The following is a 24,630-nucleotide window of genomic DNA, read 5'->3' as shown; positions in this document are numbered from 1 at the left end:
ATTGCTCAAAACATAAAAAAAAAATGAAATCCTCACCTCTCCTCTCTGGCCGCTGCTCTGCTCCGGACTCCTCAACATCGGCATCATCCGGCTCTCTGCACTGTGACTGTTCAGGCAAAGGGCGCACAGACGTGACATCACTGCACCCTCTGACCTGAAACTTCACAGAAGACGCCACAGTGGAGGAGCGGGAAGAGGTAAGTATCGCAAGTGCCGAGGCCCTGAGTGTTATGACCCCAATGGCAGAGGGTCTCAGAAATAATTACTAAGTCTGCAAACACTAAAAACCAGCTCATAGGGCAGTGGTAACTGAGCTGACCATATATCTAATCCTAGCACCACAAATAGCAGCAGCCAGGGAACGTGCCTACGTTGGTTCTAGTCGTCTCGCGCCAGCCGGAGAACTAACTAACCCTAGAAGGGAAAAGAAAGACCTTTCTTGCCTCCAGAGAAAAGACCCCAAAAGTTGGATACAAGCCCCCAACAAATAATAACGGTGAGGTAAGAGGAAAAGACATACGTAAGAATGAGCTAGGTATTTAGCAAAGAGAGGCCCACTAGCTAATAGCAGAATATAGTAAGATGACTTATATGGTCAGCAAAAACCCTATCAAAATATCCACGCTGGATATTCAAGAACCCCCGAACCGTCTAACGGCCCGGGGGGAGAACACCAGCCCCCTAGAGCTTCCAGCAAAGTCAGGAATCACATTTAGTACAAGCTGGAAAAATATAAGAGCAAGCAAATAACCAAAAAACAAAGAAGCAGGACTTAGCTTAATTTTGCATGAACTGGACCAGCAGACAGGAGCAAACAGAAAGGATCTGATTACAACGATGCCAGGCACTGGACTAAGGATCCAGGAAGTTTATATAGCAACACCCCTGGACTAACGACCCAGGTGGGTGCCAAACTGAGGAAAGACAATCCCAGAGTCATATCACAAGTAACCACAAGAGGGAGCCAAAAGTCTAATTCACAACAGTACCCCCCCCCTTAAGGAGGGGTCACCGAACCCTCACCAAGACCACCAGGGCGATCAGGATGAGCAGCGTGAAAGGCACGAACTAAATCGGCCGCATGAACATCAGCAGCAACCACCCAGGAATTATCCTCCTGACCATAGCCCTTCCACTTGACCAGATACTGAAGCCTCCGTCTGGAGAGACGAGAATCCAAGATCTTCTCCACCACGTACTCCAACTCGCCCTCAACCAACACCGGAGCAGGAGGCTCAACAGAAGGAACCACAGGTACAACGTACCGCCGCAACAAAGACCTATGGAACACGTTGTGAATGGCAAACGACACCGGAAGATCCAAGCGAAAGGACACAGGATTAAGGATTTCCAATATCTTGTAAGGACCGATGAAGCGAGGCTTAAATTTAGGAGAGGAGACCTTCATAGGAACAAATCGAGAAGGCGGCGGTTGGCAAAGCGCTGAGCCCTCTCCTGTGACAACTTTAAGTTGTCCACCACATGATTCCAGATCTGCTGCAACCTATCCACCACAGAATCTACCCCAGGACAGTCAGAAGGCTCCACATGTCCCGAGGAAAAACGAGGATGGAAACCAGAGTTGCAGAAAAATGGCGAAACCAAAGTAGCGGAACTAGCCCGATTATTAAGGGCAAACTCAGCCAACGGCAAGAAGGTCACCCAATCATCCTGATCTGTCGAAACAAAACACCTCAAATAAGCCTCCAGAGTCTGATTAGTTCGCTCCGTTTGTCCATTAGTCTGAGGATGAAAGGCAGACGAAAACGACAAATCAATGCCCATCCTAGCACAAAAGGATCGCCAGAACCTGGAAACAAACTGGGATCCTCTGTCAGACACAATATTCTCAGGAATGCCGTGTAAACGAACCACATTCTGAAAGAACACAGGAACCAGATCGGAAGAGGAAGGCAGCTTAGGCAAAGGCACCAAATGGACCATTTTAGAAAAGCGATCACATACCACCCAGATGACAGACATGCCCTGAGACACCGGGAGATCTGAAATGAAATCCATGGAAATGTGTGTCCAAGGCCTCTTCGGGACAGGCAAGGGCAAGAGCAACCCGCTGGCACGAGAACAGCAAGGCTTAGCTCGAGCACAAGTCCCACAGGACTGCACAAATGACCGCACATCCCGTGACAAGGAAGGCCACCAAAAGGACCTAGCCACCAGATCTCTGGTGCCAAAAATTCCCGGATGCCCTGCCAACACCGAGGAATGAACCTCGGAAATGACTCTGCTGGTCCACCTATCAGGAACAAACAGTCTGTCAGGTGGACAAGAGTCAGGTCTACCAGCCTGAAATCTCTGCAACACACGTCGCAAATCAGGAGAAATGGCCGACAAGATAACTCCCTCTTTAAGAATACCAACTGGTTCTGCGACTCCAGGAGAGTCAGGCACAAAGCTCCTTGAAAGAGCATCAGCCTTCACATTCTTTGAACCTGGTAAATACGAGACCACAAAGTCAAAACGGGAGAAAAACAATGACCAGCGGGCCTGTCTAGGATTCAGGCGTTTAGCAGACTCGAGATACATCAAATTTTTGTGATCAGTCAAGACCACCACACGATGCTTAGCACCCTCGAGCCAATGACGCCACTCCTCAAATGCCCACTTCATGGCCAGCAACTCCCGATTGCCAACATCATAATTCCGTTCAGCAGGCGAAAACTTCCTAGAGAAGAAAGCACATGGTCTCATTACCGAGCAACCAGGGCCTCTCTGCGACAAAACGGCCCCTGCCCCAATCTCAGAAGCATCCACTTCGACCTGAAAGGGAAGTGAGACATCAGGCTGGCACAAAACAGGCGCCGAAGTAAAACGGCGCTTCAACTCTTGGAACGCCTCCACGGCTGCAGGAGCCCAGTTAGCAACATCAGAACCTTTCTTGGTCATATCCGTCAAAGGTTTAACAATGCTAGAAAAATTAGCGATAAAACGACGGTAGAAGTTAGCAAAACCCAAGAACTTCTGAAGACTCTTAACTGACGTGGGTTGAGTCCAATCATGAATAGCTCGGACCTTGACTGGGTCCATCTCCACAGCAGAAGGGGAAAAAATAAACCCCAAAAAGGGAACCTTCTGTACTCCAAAGAGACACTTTGAGCCCTTAACAAACAAAGCATTCTCACGCAAAACCTGAAACACCATCCTGACCTGCTCCACATGTGAGTCCCAATCTTCAGAGAAAACCAGAATATCAGCCAGATAAACAATCATAAATTTATCCAGATACTTCCGGAAAATATCATGCATAAAGGACTGAAACACTGAGGGAGCATTAGAGAGCCCAAAAGGCATCACCAAGTACTCAAAATGACCTTCGGGCGTATTAAATGCTGTCTTCCATTCATCTCCTTGCTTAATGCGCACAAGGTTGTGCGCACCACGAAGATCTATCTTGGTGAACCACTTGGCACCTTTAATCCGGGCAAACAAGTCTGACAACAGAGGCAAAGGATACTGAAATTTAACAGTGATTTTATTCAGAAGCCGATAGTCAATACAAGGTCTCAAAGATCCGTCCTTCTTGGCCACAAAAAAGAATCCCGCACCAAGAGGGGAAGAGGATGGACGGATATGCCCCTTCTCCAGAGACTCCTTGATATACGAACGCATTGCGGCATGCTCAGGTACAGACAGATTAAATAGTCTTCCCTTAGGAAATTTACTACCTGGAATCAAATCTATGGCGCAGTCACAGTCCCTATGAGGAGGCAGAGCACTGGACCTGGACTCGCTGAATACATCCTGATAATCAGACAAATACTCAGGAACTTCCGAAGGAGTAGAGGAAGCAATAGACACTGGCGGGGAATCAGCATGAATTCCCTGACAGCCCCAACTTGACACAGACATTGCCTTCCAATCCAAGACTGGATTGTGGGTCTGTAACCATGGCAGACCCAAAACGACCAAATCATGCATTTTATGCAGAACAAGAAAACGAATCACCTCCCGATGTTCAGGAGTCATGCACATGGTTACCTGCGTCCAAAACTGCTGTTTATTTTCCGCCAATGGCGTAGCATCAATACCTCTAAGAGGAATAGGATTTACCAACGGTTCAAGAAAAAAACCACAGCGCTTGGAAAATGACAGATCCATAAGACTCAGGGCAGCACCTGAATCCACAAACGCCATAACAGGGTAAGAAGACAATGAGCAAATTAAAGTCACAGACAAAATAAATTTAGGTTGCAAATTACCAATGGCGACAGGACTAACAACCCTTGTTAGGCGTTTAGAGCATGCTGATATAACATGTGTAGAATCACCACAGTAAAAACACAACCCATTCTGACGTCTATGATTTTTCCGCTCATTTCTAGTCTGAATTCTATCACATTGCATTAAATCAGGTGTTTGTTCAGACAACACCACCAGAGGAATAGCGGTTTTGCGCTCCCGCAAACGCCGGTCAATTTGAATAGCCAGCGCCATGGAATCATTCAGACTTGTAGGAATGGGGAAACCCACCATCACATTCTTAATGGCTTCAGAAAGGCCATTTCTGAAATTTGCGGCCAGAGCACACTCATTCCACTGAGTAAGCACGGACCATTTCCGAAATTTTTGGCAATACACTTCAGCTTCATCCTGGCCCAGAGAAATAGCCAGCAAGGCTTTTTCTGCCTGAACTTCAAGATTGGGTTCCTCGTAAAGCAATCCGAGCGCCAGAAAAAACGCATCAATATTTGCCAATGCCGGATCTCCTGGCGCTAGCGAGAAAGCCCAATCCTGAGGGTCGCCCTGTAAAAAAGAGATAACAATTTTAACTTGCTGAGCTGAATCTCCAGATGAACGGGGTCTCAGAGATAGAAACAATTTACAATTATTCCTGAAATTCCTAAACTTAAATCGGTCTCCAGAAAACAGTTCAGGAATAGGTATTTTAGGTTCAGACATTGGACTACTGGTAACAAAATCTTGTATGCCCTGCACACGAGCAGCAAGCTGGTCTACACTTGTAATCAAGGTCTGGACATTCATGTCTGCAGCAAGCACAAGCCACTCAGAGTAAAGGGGAGGAAGAGAGGAAAAAAAAAAAAAAAACTCAGAATTTCCTTTCTTATTATCCCACTTCTGCAATGCCTTAAACATTCAATGTTGGCCTGGCATACTGTTATGACCCCAATGGCAGAGGGTCTCAGAAATAATTACTAAGTCTGCAAACACTAAAAACCAGCTCATAGGGCAGTGGTAACTGAGCTGACCATATATCTAATCCTAGCACCACAAATAGCAGCAGCCGGGGAACGTGCCTACGTTGGTTCTAGACGTCTCGCGCCAGCCGGAGAACTAACTAACCCTAGAAGGGAAAAGAAAGACCTTTCTTGCCTCCAGAGAAAAGACCCCAAAAGTTGGATACAAGCCCCCAACAAATAATAACGGTGAGGTAAGAGGAAAAGACAAACGTAAGAATGAGCTAGGTATTTAGCAAAGAGAGGCCCACTAGCTAATAGCAGAATATAGTAAGATGACTTATATGGTCAGCAAAAACCCTATCAAAATATCCACGCTGGATATTCAAGAACCCCCGAACCGTCTAACGGCCCGGGGGGAGAACACCAGCCCCCTAGAGCTTCCAGCAAAGTCAGGAATCACATTTAGTACAAGCTGGAAAAATATAAGAGCAAGCAAATAACCAAAAAACAAAGAAGCAGGACTTAGCTTAATTTTGCACGAACCGGACCAGCAGACAGGAGCAAACAGAAAGGATCTGATTACAACGATGCCAGGCACTGGACTAAGGATCCAGGAAGTTTATATAGCAACACCCCTGGACTAACGACCCAGGTGGGTGCCAAACTGAGGAAAGACAATCCCAGAGTCATATCACAAGTAACCACAAGAGGGAGCCAAAAAGTCTAATTCACAACACCTGAGCAAGCGGGGGAGGGGTGGGCTCTCTATTAGCCCATGAGGCAACATTTTAGTTCCACAGCAGAGAAAGGTTATGTTATGGATCCGAATAGTTGCCACATGGGCTAATAAAGAGTCCGCCACTATATATATATGTATATATATATATATATATATATATACTGTATATACATATATATATATATATATATATATATATATATATATATATATAACCACAGACAAAGTAAGAGCGGATACTGAGAATTACACCATGTGTACAGGACAGGAGAAGTATACACCGCATACATAGCTCCACAATATATACTGTGGTAAGGAATATAGAGTGGAGCTCTGTATACAGTATATAGTGTAGAGATGTGCCTGTGTGTATAGTGTGTATTCCACACTATATATTATATACACAGCAACATACTATATAAATATCTGTACATTATATATATATATATATATATATATATATATATATATATATATATATATATACTAGATGGCAGCCCGATTCTAAAGAATCGGGGGTCTAGAATCCATATATACTTTATTTATTCAAATGTAAGAATAATACAATTAATAAATAATAGTAAGAAAGAACAAAAAATGGCTGCACTCACCAGCTCTTGACAATTCTTGTTATTTAAGGTACAGTTACACAGGATCCATGAACATGCTTATGAGGGGAGTGATGAAAGACATCAGACAACAACTTTGCGTGTTGTGGCAAATGCCACAACAACGGTTCTTTGCTTAAGAACAATAATGTAAATAATAAATAATATGTATCAATAACTATGTATATTGGTATGTTCTTTCTTGGCACAAATTGCAGGAAGTAGTATTCTAGGCAATTATATATTAGATGGGCATTTCCTGAAGGAAATACATGGTGCTTGAACAGCGCTACCAGCTTTACAGCAGCACTTTTCACACACGGGACTGGGGGGCGCGCTTACTTTTGCACCCGGGGCCGGGGGCGCGCTTACTTTTGCACCCGGGGGCGCACTTACTTTTGCACCCGGAGGCGCACTTACTTTTGCACCCGGGGGCGCACTTACTTTTGCACCCGGGGGCGCACTTACTTTTGCACCCGGGGGCGCACTTACTTTTGCACCCGGGGGCGCACTTACTTTTGCACCCGGGGGCGCACTTACTTTTGCACCCGGGGGCGCACTTACTTTTGCACCCGGGGGCGCACTTACTTTTGGGGCCGCACTTACTTTTGGTGGGCAGGGCTCCTCGGCCTCCGATTTGGTTGGTGGGGCCCCTCGTCCTCCGATTTGGTGGGCGGGGACCGGCCTCCGATTTGGTGGGCGGGGACCCTCGGCCTCCGATTTGGTGGGCGGGGACCCTCGACCTCCGATTTGGTGGGCGGGGACCCTCGGCCTCCGCTTTGGTGGGCGGGGCCCCTCGGCCTCCGATTTGGTGGGCGGGGTCCCTCTGCCTCCGATTTGGTGGGCGGGGACCCTCGGCCTCCGCTTTGGTTGGCGGGGCCCCACGGCCTCCGATTTGGTGGGCGGGGTCCCTCTGCCTCCGCTTTGGTGGGCGGGGCCGCTCGGCCTTCGATTTGGTGGGCGGGGCTCCTCGGCCTCCGATTTGGTTGGTGGGGCCCCTCGGCCTCCGATTTGGTGGGCGGGGCCCCTTATCCTCTGATTTGGTGGGCGGGGACCCTCGGCCTCCGATTTGGTGGGCGGGGCCCCTCGGCCTCCGATTTGGTGGGCGGGGCCCCACGGCCTCCGATTTGGTTGGCGGGGCCCCTCGGCCTCCGATTTGGTGGGCGGGGACCCTCGGCCTCCAATTTGGTGGGCGGGGACCCTCGGCCTCCGATTTGGTGGGCGGGGACCCTCGGCCTCCGATTTGGTGGGCGGGGACCCTCGGCCTCCAATTTGGTGGGCGGGGACCCTCGGCCTCCGATTTGGTGGGCGGGGACCCTCGGCCTCCGATTTGGTGGGTGGGGACCCTCGGCCTCCGATGTGGTGGGCGGGGCCCCTCGGCCTTCGCTTTGGTGGGTGGGGCCGGGCCCCTCGGCCTCCGCTTTGGTGGGCGGGGCCGCTCGGCCTTCGATTTGGTGGGCGGGGCTCCTCGGCCTCCGATTTGGTTGGCGGGGCCCCTCGGCCTCCGATTTGGTTGTCGGGGCCCCTCGGCCTCCGGGGACTCTCGGCCTCCGATTTGGTGGGCGGGGACCCTCGGCCTCCGATTTGGTGGGCGGGGACCCTCGGCCTCCGATTTGGTGGGCGGGGACCCTCGGCCTCCGATTTGGTGGGCAGGGACCCTCGGCCTCCGATGTGGTGGTCGGGGCCCCTCGGCCTCCGCTTTGGTGGGCGGGGCCGGGCCCCTCGGCCTCCGCTTTGGTGGGCAGGGCCGCTCAGCCTTCGATTTGGTGGGCGGGGCTCCTCGGCCTCCGATTTGGTGGGCGGAGCCCCTCGGCCTCCGATTTGGATGGTGTGGACCCTCGGCCTCCGATTTGGTGGGCGGGGACCCTCGGCCTCCGATTTGGTGGGCGAGGACCCTCGGCCTCCGATTTGGTGGGCGGGGACCCTCGGCCTCCGATTTGGATGGTGTGGACCCTCGGCCTCCGATTTGGTGGGCGGGGACCCTCGGCCTCCGATTTGGTGGGCGGGGACCCTCGGCCTCCGATTTGGTAGGCGGGGCCCCTCGGCCTCCGATTTGGTGGGCGGGGACCCTCGGCCTCCAATTTGGTGGGCGGGGACCCTCGGCCTCCGATTTGGTGGGCGGGGACCCTCGGCCTCCGATTTGGCGGGCGGGGACCCTCGGCCTCCGATTTGGTGGGCGGGGCCCCTCGGCCTCCGATGTGGTGGTCGGGGCCCCTCGGCCTCCGCTTTGGTGGGCGGGGCCGGGCCCCTCGGCCTCCGCTTTGGTGGGCGGGGCCGCTCGGCCTTCGATTTGTTGGGCGGGGCTCCTCGGCCTCCGATTTGGTTGGCGGGGCCCCTCGGCCTCCGATTTGGTTGGCGGGGCCCCTTATCCTCCGATTTGGTGGGCGGGGACTCTCGGCCTCCGATTTGGTGGGCGGGGCCCCTCGGCCTCCGATGTGGGGGGCGGGGCCCCTCGGCCTCCGCTTTGGTGGGCGGGGCCAGGCCCCTCGGCCTCCGCTTTGGTGGGCGGGGCCGCTCGGCCTTCGATTTGGTGGGCGGGGCTCCTCGGCCTCCGATTTGGTGGGCGGGGCCCCTCGGCCTCCGATTTGGATGGTGTGGACCCTCGGCCTCCGATTTGTTGGGCGGGGACCCTCGGCCTCCGATTTGGTGGGCGGGGACCCTCGGCCTCCGATTTGGTGGGCGGGGCCCCTCGGCCTCCGATGTGGTGGGCGGGGCCCCTCGGCCTCCGATTTGGAGGGCGGGGACCCCCGGCCTCCGATTTGGTGGGCGGGGCCCCTCGGCCTCCGATTTGGTGGGCGGGGACCCTCGGCCTCCGATTTGGTTGGCGGGGACCCTCGGCCTCCGATTTGGTAGGCGGGGCCCCTCGGCCTCCGATTTGGTGGGCGGGGACCCTCGGCCTCCAATTTGGTGGGCGGGGACCCTCGGCCTCCGATTTGGTGGGCGGGGACCCTCGGCCTCCAATTTGGTGGGCGGGGACCCTCGGCCTCCGATTTGGTGGGTGGGGACCCTCGGCCTCCGATTTGGTGGGCGGGGCCCCTCGGCCTCCGATGTGGTGGGCGGGGCCCCTCGGCCTCCGCTTTGGTGGGCCGGGCCCCTCGGCCTCCGATTTGGTGGGCGGGGACCCTCGGCCTCCGCTTTGGTGGGCGGGGCCAGGCCCCTCGGCCTCCGCTTTGGTGGGCGGGGACCCTCGGCCTCCGCTTTGGTGGGCGGGGCCCCTCGGCCTCCGATTTGGTTGGTGTGGACCCTCGGCCTCCGATTTTGTGGGCGGGGACCCTCGGCCTCCGATTTGGTGGGCGGGGACCCTCGGCCTCCGATTTGGTGGGCGGGGACCCTCGGGCTCCGATTTGGTGGGCGGGGCCCATCGGCCTCCGATGTGGTGGGCAGGGCCCCTCGGCCTCCGATTTGGTGGGCGGGGACCCCCGGCCTCTGATTTGGTGGGCGGGGCCCCTCGGCCTCCGATTTGGTGGGCGGGGACCCTCGGCCTCCGATTTGGTGGGCGGGGACCCTCGGCCTCCGATTTGGTAGGCGGGGCCCCTCGGCCTCTGATTTGGTGGGCGGGGACCCTTGGCCTCCAATTTGGTGGGCGGGGACCCTCGGCCTCCGATTTGGTGGGCGGGGACCCTCGGCCTCCGATTTGGTGGGGGGGGCCCCTCGGCCTCCGATTTGGTGGGCGGGGCCACTCGGCCTCCGATGTGGTGGTCGGGGCCCCTCGGCCTCCGCTTTGGTGGGCGGGGCCGGGCCCCTCCGCCTCCGCTTTGGTGGGCGGGGCCGCTCGGCCTTCGATTTGTTGGGCGGGGACCCTCGGCCTCCGCTTTGGTTGGCGGGGCCCCACGGCCTCCGATTTGGTGGGCGGGGCCGCTCGGCCTTCGATTTGGTGGGCGGGGCCCATCGGCCTCCGATTTGGTGGGCGGGGACCCCCGGCCTCTGATTTGGTGGGCGGGGCCCCTCGGCCTCCGATTTGGTGGGCGGGGACCCTCGGCCTCCGATTTGGTAGGCGGGGCCCCTCGGCCTCTGATTTGGTGGGCGGGGACCCTCGGCCTCCAATTTGGTGGGCGGGGACCCTCGGCCTCCGATTTGGTGGGCGGGGACCCTCGGCCTCCGATTTGGTGGGGGGGGGCCCCTCGGCCTCCGATTTGGTGGGCGGGGCCCCTCGGCCTCCGATGTGGTGGTCGGGGCCCCTCGGCCTCCGCTTTGGTGGGCGGGGCCGGGCCCCTCCGCCTCCGCTTTGGTGGGCGGGGCCGCTCGGCCTTCGATTTGTTGGGCGGGGACCCTCGGCCTCCGCTTTGGTTGGCGGGGCCCCACGGCCTCCGATTTGGTGGGCGGGGCCGCTCGGCCTTCGATTTGGTGGGCGGGGCCCATCGGCCTCCGATTTGGTGGGCGGGGACCCCCGGCCTCCTATTTGGTGGGCGGGGCCCCTCGGCCTCCGATTTGGTGGGCGGGGACCCTCGGCCTCCGATTTGGTGGGCGGGGACCCTCGGCCTCCGATTTTGTGGGCGGGGACCCTCGGCCTCCAATTTGGTAGGCGGGGCCCCTCGGCCTCCGATTTGGTGGGCGGGGACCCTCGGCCTCCAATTTGGTGGGCGGGGACCCTCGGCCTCCAATTTGGTGGGCGGGGACCCTCGGCCTCCGATTTGGTGGGCGGGGACCCTCGGCCTCCGATTTGGTGGGCGGGGCCCCTCGGCCTCCGATTTGGTGGGCGGGGCCCCTCGGCCTCCAATGTGGTGGTCGGGGCCCCTCGGCCTCTGCTTTGGTGGGCGGGGCTGGGCCCCTCGGCCTCCGCTTTGGTGGGCGGGGCCGCTCGGCCTTCGATTTGTTGGGCGGGGCTCCTCGGCCTCCGATTTGGTTGGCGGGACCCCTCGGCCTCCGATTTGGTTGGCGGGGCCCCTTATCCTCCGATTTGGTGGGCGGGGACTTTCGGCCTCCGATTTGGTGGGCGGGGACCCTCGGCCTCCGATTTGGATGGTGTGGACCCTCGGCCTCCGATTTGGTGGGCGGGGACCCTCGGCCTCCGATTTGGTGGGCGGGGACCCTCGGCCTCCGATTTGGTAGGCGGGGCCCCTCGGCCTCCGATTTGGTGGGCGGGGACCCTCGGCCTCCGATTTGGTGGGCGGGGACCCTCGGCCTCCGATTTGGTGGGCGGGGACCCTCGGCCTCCGATTTGGTGGGCGGGGACCCTCGGCCTCCGATTTGGTGGGGGGGGCCCCTCGGCCTCCGATTTGGTGGGCGGGGCCCCTCGGCCTCCGATGTGGTGGTCGGGGCCCCTCGGCCTCCGCTTTGGTGGGCGGGGCCGGGCCCCTCCGCCTCCGCTTTGGTGGGCGGGGCCGCTCGGCCTTCGATTTGTTGGGCGGGGACCCTCGGCCTCCGCTTTGGTTGGCGGGGCCCCACGGCCTCCGATTTGGTGGGCGGGGCCGCTCGGCCTTCGATTTGGTGGGCGGGGCCCATCGGCCTCCGATTTGGTGGGCGGGGACCCCCGGCCTCTGATTTGGTGGGCGGGGCCCCTCGGCCTCCGATTTGGTGGGCGGGGACCCTCGGCCTCCGATTTGGTAGGCGGGGCCCCTCGGCCTCTGATTTGGTGGGCGGGGACCCTCGGCCTCCAATTTGGTGGGCGGGGACCCTCGGCCTCCGATTTGGTGGGCGGGGACCCTCGGCCTCCGATTTGGTGGGGGGGGGCCCCTCGGCCTCCGATTTGGTGGGCGGGGCCCCTCGGCCTCCGATGTGGTGGTCGGGGCCCCTCGGCCTCCGCTTTGGTGGGCGGGGCCGGGCCCCTCCGCCTCCGCTTTGGTGGGCGGGGCCGCTCGGCCTTCGATTTGTTGGGCGGGGACCCTCGGCCTCCGCTTTGGTTGGCGGGGCCCCACGGCCTCCGATTTGGTGGGCGGGGCCGCTCGGCCTTCGATTTGGTGGGCGGGGCCCATCGGCCTCCGATTTGGTGGGCGGGGACCCCCGGCCTCCTATTTGGTGGGCGGGGCCCCTCGGCCTCCGATTTGGTGGGCGGGGACCCTCGGCCTCCGATTTGGTGGGCGGGGACCCTCGGCCTCCGATTTTGTGGGCGGGGACCCTCGGCCTCCAATTTGGTAGGCGGGGCCCCTCGGCCTCCGATTTGGTGGGCGGGGACCCTCGGCCTCCAATTTGGTGGGCGGGGACCCTCGGCCTCCAATTTGGTGGGCGGGGACCCTCGGCCTCCGATTTGGTGGGCGGGGACCCTCGGCCTCCGATTTGGTGGGCGGGGCCCCTCGGCCTCCGATTTGGTGGGCGGGGCCCCTCGGCCTCCAATGTGGTGGTCGGGGCCCCTCGGCCTCTGCTTTGGTGGGCGGGGCTGGGCCCCTCGGCCTCCGCTTTGGTGGGCGGGGCCGCTCGGCCTTCGATTTGTTGGGCGGGGCTCCTCGGCCTCCGATTTGGTTGGCGGGACCCCTCGGCCTCCGATTTGGTTGGCGGGGCCCCTTATCCTCCGATTTGGTGGGCGGGGACTTTCGGCCTCCGATTTGGTGGGCGGGGACCCTCGGCCTCCGATTTGGATGGTGTGGACCCTCGGCCTCCGATTTGGTGGGCGGGGACCCTCGGCCTCCGATTTGGTGGGCGGGGACCCTCGGCCTCCGATTTGGTAGGCGGGGCCCCTCGGCCTCCGATTTGGTGGGCGGGGACCCTCGGCCTCCAATTTGGTGGGCGGGGACCCTCGGCCTCCGATTTGGTGGGCGGGGACCCTCGGCCTCCGATTTGGCGGGCGGGGACCCTCGGCCTCCGATTTGGTGGGCGGGGCCCCTCGGCCTCCGATGTGGTGGTCGGGGCCCCTCGGCCTCCGCTTTGGTGGGCGGGGCCGGGCCCCTCGGCCTCCGCTTTGGTGGGCGGGGCCGCTCGGCCTTCGATTTGTTGGGCGGGGCTCCTCGGCCTCCGATTTGGTTGGCGGGGCCCCTCGGCCTCCGATTTGGTTGGCGGGGCCCCTTATCCTCCGATTTGGTGGGCGGGGACTCTCGGCCTCCGATTTGGTGGGCGGGGCCCCTCGGCCTCCGATGTGGGGGGCGGGGCCCCTCGGCCTCCGCTTTGGTGGGCGGGGCCAGGCCCCTCGGCCTCTGCTTTGGTGGGCGGGGCCGCTCGGCCTTCGATTTGGTGGGCGGGGCTCCTCGGCCTCCGATTTGGTGGGCGGGGCCCCTCGGCCTCCGATTTGGATGGTGTGGACCCTCGGCCTCCGATTTGGTGGGCGGGGACCCTCGGCCTCCGATTTGGTGGGCGGGGACCCTCGGCCTCCGATTTGGTGGGCGGGGCCCCTCGGCCTCCGATGTGGTGGGCGGGGCCCCTCGGCCTCCGATTTGGAGGGCGGGGACCCCCGGCCTCCGATTTGGTGGGCGGGGCCCCTCGGCCTCCGATTTGGTGGGCGGGGACCCTCGGCCTCCGATTTGGTTGGCGGGGACCCTCGGCCTCCGATTTGGTAGGCGGGGCCCCTCGGCCTCCGATTTGGTGGGCGGGGACCCTCGGCCTCCAATTTGGTGGGCGGGGACCCTCGGCCTCCGATTTGGTGGGCGGGGACCCTCGGCCTCCAATTTGGTGGGCGGGGACCCTCGGCCTCCGATTTGGTGGGTGGGGACCCTCGGCCTCCGATTTGGTGGGCGGGGCCCCTCGGCCTCCGATGTGGTGGGCGGGGCCCCTCGGCCTCCGCTTTGGTGGGCCGGGCCCCTCGGCCTCCGATTTGGTGGGCGGGGACCCTCGGCCTCCGCTTTGGTGGGCGGGGCCAGGCCCCTCGGCCTCCGCTTTGGTGGGCGGGGACCCTCGGCCTCCGCTTTGGTGGGCGGGGCCCCTCGGCCTCCGATTTGGTTGGTGTGGACCCTCGGCCTCCGATTTTGTGGGCGGGGACCCTCGGCCTCCGATTTGGTGGGCGGGGACCCTCGGCCTCCGATTTGGTGGGCGGGGACCCTCGGGCTCCGATTTGGTGGGCGGGGCCCATCGGCCTCCGATGTGGTGGGCAGGGCCCCTCGGCCTCCGATTTGGTGGGCGGGGACCCCCGGCCTCTGATTTGGTGGGCGGGGCCCCTCGGCCTCCGATTTGGTGGGCGGGGACCCTCGGCCTCCGATTTGGTGGGCGGGGACCCTCGGCCTCCGATTTGGTAGGCGGGGCCCCTCGGCCTCTGATTTGGTGGGCGGGGACCCTTGGCCTCCAATTTGGTGGGCGGGGACCCTCGGCCTCCGATTTGGTGGGCGGGGACCCTCGGCCTCCGATTTGGTGGGGGGGGGCCCTCGGCCTCCGATTTGGTGGGCGGGGCCCCTCGGCCTCCGATGTGGTGGTCGGGGCCCCTCGGCCTCCGCTTTGGTGGGCGGGGCCGGGCCCCTCCGCCTCCGCTTTGGTGGGCGGGGCCGCTCGGCCTTCGATTTGTTGGGCGGGGACCCTCGGCCTCCGCTTTGGTTGGCGGGGCCCCACGGCCTCCGATTTGGTGGGCGGGGCCGCTCGGCCTTCGATTTGGTGGGCGGGGCCCATCGGCCTCCGATTTGGTGGGCGGGGACCCCCGGCCTCTGATTTGGTGGGCGGGGCCCCTCGGCCTCCGATTTGGTGGGCGGGGACCCTCGGCCTCCGATTTGGTAGGCGGGGCCCCTCGGCCTCTGATTTGGTGGGCGGGGACCCTCGGCCTCCAATTTGGTGGGCGGGGACCCTCGGCCTCCGATTTGGTGGGCGGGGACCCTCGGCCTCCGATTTGGTGGGGGGGGGCCCCTCGGCCTCCGATTTGGTGGGCGGGGCCCCTCGGCCTCCGATGTGGTGGTCGGGGCCCCTCGGCCTCCGCTTTGGTGGGCGGGGCCGGGCCCCTCCGCCTCCGCTTTGGTGGGCGGGGCCGCTCGGCCTTCGATTTGTTGGGCGGGGACCCTCGGCCTCCGCTTTGGTTGGCGGGGCCCCACGGCCTCCGATTTGGTGGGCGGGGCCGCTCGGCCTTCGATTTGGTGGGCGGGGCCCATCGGCCTCCGATTTGGTGGGCGGGGACCCCCGGCCTCCTATTTGGTGGGCGGGGCCCCTCGGCCTCCGATTTGGTGGGCGGGGACCCTCGGCCTCCGATTTGGTGGGCGGGGACCCTCGGCCTCCGATTTTGTGGGCGGGGACCCTCGGCCTCCAATTTGGTAGGCGGGGCCCCTCGGCCTCCGATTTGGTGGGCGGGGACCCTCGGCCTCCAATTTGGTGGGCGGGGACCCTCGGCCTCCAATTTGGTGGGCGGGGACCCTCGGCCTCCGATTTGGTGGGCGGGGACCCTCGGCCTCCGATTTGGTGGGCGGGGCCCCTCGGCCTCCGATTTGGTGGGCGGGGCCCCTCGGCCTCTGCTTTGGTGGGCGGGGCTGGGCCCCTCGGCCTCCGCTTTGGTGGGCGGGGCCGCTCGGCCTTCGATTTGTTGGGCGGGGCTCCTCGGCCTCCGATTTGGTTGGCGGGACCCCTCGGCCTCCGATTTGGTTGGCGGGGCCCCTTATCCTCCGATTTGGTGGGCGGGGACTTTCGGCCTCCGATTTGGTGGGCGGGGCCCCTCGGCCTCCGATTTGGTGGGCGGGGACCCTCGGCCTCCGATTTGGTGGGCGGGGACCCTCGGCCTCCGATTTGGTGGGCGGGGACCCTCGGCCTCCGATTTGGTGGGCGGGGACCCTCGGCCTCCGATTTGGTGGGCGGGGACCCTCGGCCTCCGATTTGGTGGGCGGGGACCCTCGGCCTCCGATTTGGTGGGCGGGGCCCCTCGGCCTCCGATTTGGTGGTCGGGGCCCCTCGGCCTCCGCTTTGGTGGGCGGGGCCGGGCCTCTCGGCCTCCGCTTTGGTGGGCGGGGCCGCTCGGCCTTCGATTTGGTGGGCGGGGCTCCTCGGCTCCCGATTTGGTGGGCGGGGCCCCTCGGCCTCCGATTTGGTTGGCGGGGCCCCTTGGCCTCCGATTTGGTGTGTGCTCTGCCTGGGGCCACTGTGCTCTGCCTGGGGCCCCATATGCTGCCTGGGGCCCCTGTGCTCTGCCTGGGGCCCAATATGCTGCCTGGGGCCCCTGTGCTCTGCCTGGGGCCCCTGTGCTCTGCCTGGGGCCCCATGTTCAGCCTGGGGCCCCTGTGCTCTGCCTGGGGCCACTGTGCTCTGCCTGGGGCCCCATGTTCTGCCTGGGGCCACTGTGCTCTGCCTGGGGCCCCATAAGCTGCCTGGGGCCCCTGTGCTCTGCCTGGGACCACTGTGCTCTGCCTGGGGCCCCATATGCTGCCTGGGGCCCCTGTGCTCTGCCTGGGGCCACTGTGCTCTGCCTGGGGCCCCATATGCTGCCTAGGGCCACTGTGCTCTGCCTGGGGCCCCATATGCTGCCTGGGGCCCCTGTGCTCTGCCTGGGGCCCCATATGCTGCCTGGGGCCCCTGTGCTCTGCCTGGGGCCCCTGTGCTCTGCCTGGGGCCCCATATGCTGCCTGGGGCCCCTGTGCTCTGCCTGGGGCCCCTGTGCTCTGCCTGGGGCCACTGTGCTCTGCCTGGGGCCCCATATGCTGCCTAGGGCCACTGTGCTCTGCCTGGGGCCCCATATGCTGCCTGAGGCCCCTGTGCTCTGCCTGGGGCCCCATATGCTGCCTGGGGCCCCTGTTCTCTGCCTGGGGCCCCTGTGCTCTGCCTGGGGCCCCATGTTCTGCCTGGGGCCCCTGTGCTCTGCCTGGGGCCACTGTGCTCTGCCTGGGGCCCCATATGCTGCCTGGGGCCCCTGTGCTCTGCCTGGGGCCCCATATGCTGCCTTGGGCCCCTGTGCTCTGCCTGGGGCCCCATAGGCTGCCTGGGGCCCCTGTGCTCTACCTGGGACCACTGTGCTCTGCCTGGGGCCCCATATGCTGCCTGGGGCCCCTGTGCTCTGCCTGGGGCCCCTGTGCTCTGCCTGGGGCCCCATGTTCTGCCTGGGACCACTGTGCTCTGCCTGGGGCCCCATATGCTGCCTGGGGCCCCTGTGCTCTGCCTGGGGCCACTGTGCTCTGCCTGGGGCCCCATGTTCTGCCTGGGGCCCCTGTGCTCTGCCTGGGGCCCCATGTTCTGCCTGGGGCCACTGTGCTCTGCTTGGGGCCCCATAAGCTGCCTGGGGCCCCTGTGCTCTGCCTGGGACCACTGTGCTCTGCCTGGGGCCCCATATGCTGCCTGGGGCCCCTGTGCTCTGCCTGGGGCCACTGTGCTCTGCCTGGGGCCCCATATGCTGCCTGGGGCCACTGTGCTCTGCCTGGGGCCCCATATGCTGCCTGGGGCCACTGTGCTCTGCCTGGGTGTAGGACACTGGTGACGTCACTTATCTCCGGACATTAGCTCCGGACATTAGCTCCGGACAATAGCTCCGGACAATAGCTCCGGACAATAGCTCCGGACAAAGCCACGGAAGTTGGCACAAATTGCAGGAAGTAGTATTCTAGGCAATTATATATTAGATCTACTTTATATACACATACATACAACTCTACATTATACGCTATATTAAGACATTATACTATATACTATATTATGTTGCATGCACCATATAGGTGACTGCTGTATATACATTATATAGATGATTCTGTGACTGGCGTGTATAGTCACAGTATCACCTATGTAACGTATGTGTTCTGTCCTCACTAAATGAGGCAGGCTCATGTAGCTATCCAGTCAGCTAAACCGCTATACCGGGTCCAATAAGGAGACTGTGGTTGAGTCTGTGCTTTATTAAACGTATTGGTATATTGATGCGGTGAAACTGTGAACAATGATATACATAGAATCAGTGCATGGTAGGGAACAAATACATACTACACATGATAAACGTTATGCATTACATTTAGAAGGCTAGTAACTGAACTAGGAGTGCAACTGGTTAGGCTAGGCTAATATAGAGCAGGAATTATCTAGAGAAAAACATAAAGACATACCGGCAATGCAATCGCAAGGGGAATGAAGTGTAAGCGTCTTTCCTGGAAGGCAAACTAGAGGAAGTGAATGAAAACTGGAGGGAAATGTGGGCTGAGCTACCATAATGCATTGCAAAGGAGGATCAGACATAAAAAATACATAGCAGAAAAATAGAACAGTCAACATATCTCTGACCGCTAGAGGGAGCCAAAGCACTACAGATAAAGGTATGAATATATCAAGTCCTGTATACTGGCTGAGAAACTGCAAATTATACAAACAGATAATGGAGGTAACAATTTAGATGGCGGAGACAGAACACTCCCCGTCTGACATCAACGGATGTCACTACTCCTTTCTTCCGAAGGCAACAATAGGACCAGTTCAGATACCGGTCTGGAAAATGTCTTAGGGTCATTCCCTTTGGTCATCCTTAGTTCAACTTTGCGGACGTTGCCGTCCTTGCTCGGGAATGTTGCGGTAACTAGACCAAGTGGCCACTGGTTCCGGTGAATTTGACAGTCTTTCACAAGAACAAGGTCACCTACATTAAGATTAGGTTTAGTAGAATGCCACTTCGTACGTGGCTGCAGGGTAGACAAATATTGTTTGCGCCACCTGTCCCAGAAAGTATTTGCAAGACTTTGTACCTGTCTCCATTGGCGCTTGTAGAGGTCCTTAGCGTCGAATCCTCCTGGAGGGGCACTGGACAGTCCCGTTTTCTGGGTAAGCAGAGTAGCTGGAGTCAATAGCAAGGGCTCCTCAGGGTCGTTAGGAACTGGAACCAGGGGTCTTGCGTTAATTATAGCTGCAGCTTCTGCCATGAAGGTGATGAGGCTTTCATGGGTGAGCCTCGCTGCTCCTTCTTGAAGAAGAGTGGAGTCAAGAATTCTCCGTACTAGACCAATCATTCGCTCCCAAGATCCTCCCATATGTGAAGAATGAGGTGGGTTGAATGACCATGTGCAACTTTGGTCACTGAGGAACCTCTCAAGAGTCTTATAGTCTAGATTTGAAGGTATTCCCAATTCCTTTGCTGCACCGACGAAGTTGGTACCTCTGTCTGAGCGTATGTGCTTGATAGGACCACGGATGGCAATAAAGCGTCTTAAGGCATTGATGAAGCTTGACGTGTCGAGGGACTCAATGACCTCTATGTGGACGGCTCTGATTGACATGCAAGTGAACATGACTGCCCAACGTTTACTATTGGCTTGGCCGCCTCTAGTACGACGTGTAACAACTGACCAAGGCCCAAACACATCGAGACCAACGCTGGTAAAGGGAGGGTCTGGGCTGAGTCTATCTGCTGGTAGGTCAGCCATCTTTTGAGTTTGAGTCGAACCACGAAGCTTACGGCAGGTAATACATTTGTAGATGACACTACTGATGAGTCTCTTTGCACCGACGATCCACACACCGGCAGACCTGATGGCTCCTTCCGTAAATAGTCTTCCTTGGTGCTTGACCAGATTGTGGTAATGTTGTACGATTAGGTAGGCAACATGACATTTTCCGGGAAGTATAAGAGGGAATTTCTCCACAAACTCCATCTCAGCTTCTTTGAGTCGGCCTCCTACTCTCAGTAGACCACTGTTGTCGATGAATGGGTCGAGTTTTCTCAATACGCTGCTCACTGGTATTGGAGCTTTGTTGATAAGACATTGGATTTCTGCAAAGTAGGTTTCTCTTTGAACAGTGAGGATGATGTGATTTCTAGAGAACTCTAAGTCGGAGGTAACATAGGTATTTTTACAAAGATGCCAACCTTTACATTTTTCTGTGCCACAAGTTCTGGTGGTCTTGAATGAGCGAGCTATATGAGTCAGGCAGGTAATAGCTCGAGTAAGTGACTTCCAACTTGAGAATCTGTCGAACCTGCAAGATCCAAGCTGGATAACAGAGGTCATTGTATGAAGTGTAGACACCTGAGGGCGGATTTCAGCATCTGAGTCCTCTCCTACTAGTTCAAAGGTGTCTGGAAAACATTCCTCAATGTACAATAGTTTTGGTCCTGACAGCCACGTTGTGCTTCCTAGTCGACTTGCGTCAACTGCTCTAGTTGCATGATCTGCAGGATTCTGGTCTGTGGGTATGTAATGCCACTGCTTTGGATGAACTGATCTCCTGATTCGTAGCACTCTGTTATTGACATAAACGTAGAATCGCCTGGTTTCATTGTGGATATATCCCAGGACTACTTTGCTGTCTGAGTAGAACTTGGCCTGTGTCAGGTCGATATCCATTTCGGATGTGATGAACTCTGCTAACTCAATGGCTAGGACTGCGGCACAAAGCTCTAACCTGGGTATAGTGTGCTCTGGTTGTGGTGCGAGTTTGGCCTTCCCCATAATGAAACCAATGTGGCACTGACCTTTGGAGTCTACAGTTCTCAGGTAGGCAACAGCGGCAATCGCTTTGACAGAAGCATCTGCAAATACGTACAGTCTTTGGCTTTGTATTTCAGTAGATGGCACAGAGGCGTATGGTCTTGGCACATTCAGGTTGGAGAGTGCCGCTAACGAGTTCTTCCACTCTTCCCACTGGATCCTCTTATCAGGTGGCAGAGGTGCATCCCAGTCAGATGTTTCCCTAGTTAAGTCTCTTAGTAGGGCCTTGCCTTGTATAGTAACAGGAGCTGCGAAACCCAAGGGATCGTACAGACTGTTGATGGTAGACAGGACGCCTCTACGTGTGAAAGGCCTTTCTTCCTGGTTGACCTGAAAGGTGAAAGTGTCTGACTGTAGATTCCAGAGAAGCCCAAGGCTGCGTTGCATTGGTGCGGGTCTGACCCCAGGTCCAGGTCTCTGAGACCATTACATAGGTCCTGAGAAGGGAATGCTTCCATGAGTTCTTGGCTGTTTGAGGCTATTTTATGAAGCCTAAGGTTCGAGCAGGCAAGCATGTCCTGGGCTCTCCTGAGAAGACTGATGGCAGTCTCATTTGAAGGCATGGCTTTCAGACAGTCGTCGACGTAAAAGTCCTTTTCTATGAATTGTCTGACATCTGCTCCGTATTCTGCTTCTCCTTCCTGAGCCGACCTTTTGAGTCCATAAATGGCGACTGCAGGGGAAGGACTGTTGCCAAAGATGTGCACTCTCATGCGATACTCTGTGACTTCTTTAGTAGGATCATTGTCTCTGTACCAGAAGAATCTTAGGAAGTTCCTGTCTCTCTCTCTCACAAGGAAACAATGGAACATTTGCTGGATGTCAGCGATGAAGGCAATGGAATCCTTACGGAAGCGCATAAGTACTCCCAGCAGTTTGTTATTGAGGTCTGGTCCTGTTAGTAGAACGTCATTTAGGGAGACATCATTAAATTTGGCACTGGAATCGAACACGACTCTAATCTGGCCTGGTTTCTTAGGGTGGTATACTCCGAACATAGGTAGGAACCAGCATTCTTCAGAGTCTTTGAGAGTGGGAGCTAGTTCTGCGTGACAGTTTTCAAAAATCTTTGACATGAAGGAGAAAAAGTGATCTTTCATCTCTGGTTTCTTTTGCAGATTACGTTTGAGAGAGGAGAAACGTTGTAATGCCTGATTTCTGTTGTTCTGTAGACGTGGTCTGTGGGTTTTGAAGGGAAGAGGTGCGACCCAGCTGTTGGTCTCATCTTTAACGAGTCCCTTGTCCATTACCTCCAAGAACAACTTGTCCTCTACCGACATTGCCACTTGGTTGTCCTGCTTAGTTCTCTGGAAGACTGTGCACCCTAACTGATCCTCATAGCTTCCCGACACTATACTGCTGTCGTGAGTAAAGTCTATTAAATGGTTGGGCAGTTGGATGCTGTGTGGCAGTTCCCTGACATGGAACTCATTGATACAAGGTTGAAACAGAGATGGTCGTCCTTTCTCCAATGTATTTGTCAGCATGCTTGTCACAGAAGATGGGGCGTGCATGCGTCCCAAGCATACGTTGCCAATTATGACCCATCCTAGGTCTAGCTTTTGGGCATAGGGAGCATTGTGGAGTCCATTGATATGACGTCTCACTTTATGAACCTGCAGGATATCTCTCCCCAACAGCAGAATTATCTGGGCCTGATGGTCGAGTTGCGGTATAAGGTGTGCTATTCGCTTTAAGTGAGCGTGATGGATTGCTACATCTGGCGTAGGGATTTCAGATCTGTTGTCTGGGATCTGGTTACATTCGATGATCGTAGGTAGTGGTAGGCAGAATTGTCCGTCTAATGACTCGATTTGGTAGTCTGTAGCTTTCCTGCCTGCTGTTGTCACAGTACCTGCACACGTCTTTAATGAGTAGGGAGTGCTTGGCCCTTTGATGTTGAATAGGTCAAAGAATGTTGATCTTGCCAAGGATCGATTACTTTGATCATCCAAGATAGCATACAGTCTTACAGCCTGGTCTCTATGTCCTTTTGGGTATACTCTGACAAGGCATATTTTTGAACAGGACCTACTGTCTATTGTCCCTTTGCAGACCTCGGTACATTGTGAAGTGATCTCTGGCGTAGCTGTATCAGTGTTCCTTTCCTCCCCGCCATGCTCACTGTCAGCTGGCGTGTTTTGTGCACTCCATGGAGCTGGGCCTGGGTGTAGAGCAGTGTTATGGTCTGTGGTGCCACATTCTGTGCATTTTACACTGACCTTGCAGTCCTTGGCGAGATGAGTTGTGGACGAGCAGCACTTGTAGCAGATACCGTTCTCTTTCAGGAAGCTTCTGCGGTCTGGCATAGATTTTCCTCTGAAGGCTCTGCATTTCAGGAGAGGATGAGGCTTCTGATGAAGTGGGCACTGCTTGTCAGGGTCCTGCACCTTTGTCTCTGATTGGGAGCAGCCAGCAGACCTGTAATTAGAACCTGGAGAAGAAACATAAGTCTTGTGTACTGCCACGGATGTTCTGCGTGGATTTGCAGGTGGTGACGGTGTGGCATATGGCATTGCAAAGTCAAAGCTGGGATCGTTTCTAATTCTCGCTTGTTGGTGTATAAAGTCTACAAAAACGGAGAAGGGAGGAAATGGAACACTGTGTTTGTATTTGTACGTGGAACCATGTGTGAGCCACCTCTCCTGTAGATTGTAGGGCAACTTCTGGACTATAGGGTTAACACCTCTGGCTGTGTCGAGAAATGCAAGTCCCTGTAGGTCGTCCTCGTATTTGGCAACTTGGACTTCCTTTAGTAGGTCGCTTAGCTCTCTAAGTTTCTGGAGACCTTTGTTAGAAATTTTAGGAAAGTCATCGATTCTTTTGAACAAGGCTCTTTCTATTACCTCTGCCGAACCGTAACACTCATCCAGCCTCTTCCAGATCTCTCTGAGGCCAGTCTCCGGGCGATTTATATTAATGTCTCTGATTCTTACTGCGTGTTTGACTGACTCTTCTCCCAGGTATTTGACTAACAGGTCTATCTCTTCCCTGTGTTGTAGCCCCAAGTCTCTAATGACATTTTGGAAGGAAGCTTTCCAAGCTCTGTATCCTTCAGCTTGGTCAGTGAATTTCATGAGCCCCTTGGCAACCAGTTCACGTCGTGTGAAGAACCTGGCAAATTCTGTCGTGAACCGGTTGTCAGCAGAGTAAGCTGGTGATGGGTCGCCCTGATAGTGATGTGAGGTGCGTTCATACCTGTTAGTGTCCTCAGGGTGGCGCCAGCCGGTGTCGTATTGCTTCGGTCTGACGTACGGTGTGTCAGCAGGGTGATCCACATTGGTTACCTGGTGAGGGGCAAGGTAGTCATTAGCAGAGCTGTTTTGTGTCACGTTTTCGAGTTTGTTTCTGTCCTGGAGCTGAGCCTCGTGATGACTCTCGCTCACTTCGCTGGAGACGTCGTATTCTCGTTTTGGTGCTGGTTCAGGGTTATAGTTTGGATCGGGAAGTTCATTAACATACTGAGATGTACGTTGTGTTGAGTCTTGTAGTGGAAACTCCAGACTCGACGTACTGCTTTGGCTATGCAGCTTGGGACTTTGCGCGGCTTCTAGCGATTCCGCTTCAGCGAGGGCTGCGGCAGCTTCCCTTTTTGCTGCTAGGCTTTCTAAGGCGGCATCCACACGTGCCTTTTCTAACTGTGTCCTTCTCTCTTGCTCGTCTCTCTCTAATCGTGACCTTCTCTCTTGCTCGGCTCTCTCTAATCGTGACCTTCTCTCTTGCTCGTCTCTCTCTAATCGTGACCTTCTCTCTTCATCATCTAGGCGTGCTTTTTCTAATTTAAGTTGCATCTCTTGGTCAGCAAAGCTCGCTCGTATTTTGGCGGCTTCAGCATTTGCGCGGGCAATGGCAACCGCGCTGGTGATGGATGTTGTCTTTGAGGAAACGGAAGTAACAGATCTTGTTCTATG

The sequence above is a fragment of the Ranitomeya variabilis genome, chromosome 2 (genome assembly GCF_051348905.1).
Source record: "Ranitomeya variabilis isolate aRanVar5 chromosome 2, aRanVar5.hap1, whole genome shotgun sequence".
NCBI lineage: Eukaryota > Metazoa > Chordata > Amphibia > Anura > Dendrobatidae > Ranitomeya > Ranitomeya variabilis.
This window is presented reverse-complemented; position numbering follows the sequence as displayed.